This window comes from Pinus tabuliformis, chromosome 8 (assembly GCF_031772625.1).
Source record: "Pinus tabuliformis cultivar Carrire ecotype Pingquan chromosome 8, CPIR1, whole genome shotgun sequence".
NCBI classification, from domain to species: domain Eukaryota; kingdom Viridiplantae; phylum Streptophyta; class Pinopsida; order Pinales; family Pinaceae; genus Pinus; species Pinus tabuliformis.
In genome coordinates, this window is record NC_142294.1 from 267,974,625 (window position 1) to 267,978,350 (window position 3,726).

Genomic DNA, 3,726 nt, shown 5'->3' on the forward strand with positions numbered 1-3,726 from the left:
CTCCGTCATTGTTCCACAAATGAGCAAATTGCAGACATCTTCACCAAAGCACTTGGAAGAGAAAAGCTTGAATGATTCAGAACGATGCTTGGACTCACCAACATCCCTTCAGATTAAGGGGGGAATGTTGACACCTAATCCTTGTGAGTGGGTAAATATATGTAAATAAATAAATGAGAAATGTAAACAGTCATCGGGAGATGAACTGAACAGTCTCTCCCTCATGTATATAACAGACCTACCTGATTGAATGAATAATACGAATAAAGTTTCTGCCTAATGGAGTTACTACCTGGTCTGACACTCCTCATTTTAGTTTTTTGATAATTTTCTTTGATATGTTATTTATCTGGGTAGTCATTTTAATTAAAATTTAAACCTAGAATGTTTTAGTAAATTGAACTTTGAATGTAAAAAATTAACCAAAAAAATTATACAGATTCAACATTTTAACATTTTTCCGAACCAAATTTTAGACATGACGTGATAAATTTTATTAAAAATGAAAAATTTCACCTCCTTACATAATTAACGCAATAAATTCTATCAAAAATTATAAAAAGTCACCTCCTTAAACTACCGCTTTTATCTGTTTTATGGTTTCAGGGCCGTCCGGTATGCATGAAATGCCTCCAAGTGTCATTTTATCAGCCCACAAACATTGTAAAAATGATCGATTCCTCTAGTAGGTGATGACACCATAGCATGTGACCACTGGCAAGAGCTAACTAGCCTGCCATAGGGCATTAAATGCCTGTATGGAGGTGGCCTTTACCATGGATGTCGATGCTCTTCATGCCCGCATCCATCATCCATCCATCGTTTATCTGGCAGGCCGTCCCCATCACATCATTCCTTTTTCAGGAACACGGGACCCACCACCTCCGAGCTGGCACCAGCCCATTTTCAAACCTGCCCTCGCGCCAAAAGAGCCATTTGCTCCATTTGTGCTCCCGTCGAAGCTGCTCTGCCTCTGCAACCCGTTTCGAGCATACACCGCCCGCGCTCACAGTGCTCGCTCACCCACCTCACAGGTCCACTCACGGTGCTCAATCTCGGCATTCTGTGCGCCCTCAAGCGTGAGGTAAATTAACCTCTCTGCTTACAGAAAATTCAGACGAATTTTATGAAACCAGTCGATGGTTTTCACAGGAAATTTGTTTATGAATTTCCATTTTCAAATGAAAATTGTTGGCGAATTTCATTGTAGTGTAAACAATTAAATTCAAAATTCATAAATGGAGAAAGATTATAATACATGGTTTTTGAAAATACTGGCCATATTTGTGCGACTAGTTTCATAAAATTCATCTGAATACGCTGGGAAAAACCCTTCGGCTTGTCAGACTTGAACTGTTCGAACCCTATGAAACCAGTCGATGGTTTTCACAGGAAATTTGTTTATGAATTTCCATTTTCAGATGAAAATTGTTTATGAATTTCACTGTAGCGTAAAAATTTGAACACCCTGAAGTAGAATAAGAAAAACGGTATATGGGACTGAAGCAATGCCTAATTTTTTTTAGCAATCAACTACATACACTCTGCAACAAAAGGGAAAGGACTCATTTACCAAAGCATTACTGCAGATGGAATAGCAAGCTTAAGAAAGTTTGTAATGTCATATAAAGCTTCCCTTGAGAAGGATGTCCATGTCTTCTTGCATGCAGGGGAAAATTTAACATAAATTGATAGAAGTGCCACATTTAGCCAGTTGGAAATGTTGTTTGCAAGTGCAGCCCCTTTATTACCTAATCCAACTTTGAACACCAATATCCAACAAACGGGAACATGGAAACAAAGAGTTATTGAACTGCTTAACATCATTGGAAAGACAACACCTTGTGATTGAAGAAATTTCACTAGGGGTTGAAGAGCCGCAGTAGCAAACAAGCTAGGAATCATCCATCTTGCAAAGTTCCCTGCTTCAAAAGATATTAAAGGGTCTTGGCCAAGGGCTACAAGAATGTGTCCCATATATGCCCATATCACAGCAATTGGTATGCTCACACAATAAAGAGCAACAATTGCTCTCTGCAGTTGAATCCCAAGCAAATGATATTGCTTTGCTCCATATGCTTGTCCGCAAAGTGTCTCTAATGCACCTGCCATCCCCATCTGTTCATAGACACACGAATAATTAAAAGATATCTGATCAGTCTAATGTTGAGGACTTTCGAAGATTGAACGATCCATTTCTCACTTCCAGCTTAACTTTAAGTGTATTTACTTACATATCATTCTATAAACAAAATATCAAACCTGATAAGTTTGTACTTCAAGCAACTACAAGTTAAAAACTGTATTAAGGATCACTTTTCACTTACAAGTTAAAACTGTATTAAGGATCACTTTTCACTTACAAGATAAAACTGTATTAATGATCACTTTTCACTGGCAAGTAATTGAGATGGATTCATGTACACTTTTTAAGTTTTCTGCAGGTATTCAAGGAGGTTGTTAAGCATGCTGCTATGCGCTAAGCATACGGTAAAGAAAAGCTCCTTATTTATGTCACTTTAAATGATTGTTCCATAATGCAGGAGCATCTAATTTGGAAAAAAAAGAGTATTAATGTTATTATTAGTTGAGCATGTAGAATATAAAAGTAGTGGTACCCTATCCTCGTAGGTAAGAGAATCTTGGATAGTTTTAGTGATAATATGAATTTCAAATTTCTCTAAGCTCTTATGTGTTGTTGGGGAAGAAAGGGAATTGTTCTTTCTTTGTTCTTGTTTGTGGATGATATTGCCGTGCACTCTGAAGGCTGTACATTCAGTTGTTGCTTTGGCAACCCCTGGCTGTGCCACCATCATGGTATCAGAGCAGTGGACAAGATGGCCGATAGAAGAATTTCAGTATGGCAGTGGAAAGAAGCAAGGGCTGGAAATCGATGAGTGGACACCTGCGAGTTACTTCATAGATTGGAAACATTTAGCACACATGATTTGACTTCCTGGATATTGCCTCTTGTTGATGGTGATCTGGATAAGAATAGGAGTATTCTCTCTATTTGGAACCCTCCACCCAATGCAATCCCTCTTTCAATATGTGAGAAATAGCTCTGGAAAACACTAACAGTGAACTGCAATTGGACTCACTGGATATAGCAATGTTTTTGAAAATGTAACAGGAAAAACCATTTTCTAGGGTTTTTAGTCAATCTTACTAAAAGATGATATTTTGAAATCCTTAGAATCCTTGATAGCATGACAAGGCTTGTCTTAAATGATTCATTTCTTCTTGTCATGCTACATCCTCATTTTCATGAGCATGCATGCATTATTAACTCTTTATGCCCAAAGTCTTATCACTGATATTTTATTTTCTATTATTTTTCAAGGATGTGCATTCAAACTTGAGGTAGCATAAAAATAATCAATTTCAATTAGGATATTTTGTCATATTAAAGTATTCTAACATGAATCTATTTTGTTGTTGTCACTATGTAGTGCTTCTAAGCTCACGGAATGGTGGAAAAGTGGACACTGTGCATTGAAGTATCATGCCGCCCAAATCCGGGTCGAGCATCTTTAAAATTTGTCCTTCAAAATGGGGTAAAAAATCATGTGTTTTATAGAATATGGGAAGTGCGGGGAAAGACAAACAATAACGAAGCATACTACATTACACTTGTTGCGGGGTTAAAAGAGGCAAAAACAGAATGGGGTGAATAACATTACAGTGATGACAAACTCAGATTTAATATGTAATCACATGGAAGGC

The 3,726-nt window shown here is 37.5% G+C and overlaps 1 pseudogene; it reads right to left on the reverse strand.

Moving 5' to 3' along the window:
• Positions 1-1,569: 1,569 nt before the first annotated feature.
• Positions 1,570-2,394, reverse strand: LOC149235181 (protein DETOXIFICATION 16 pseudogene; annotated as a pseudogene).
• Positions 2,395-3,726: the final 1,332 nt, after the last annotated feature.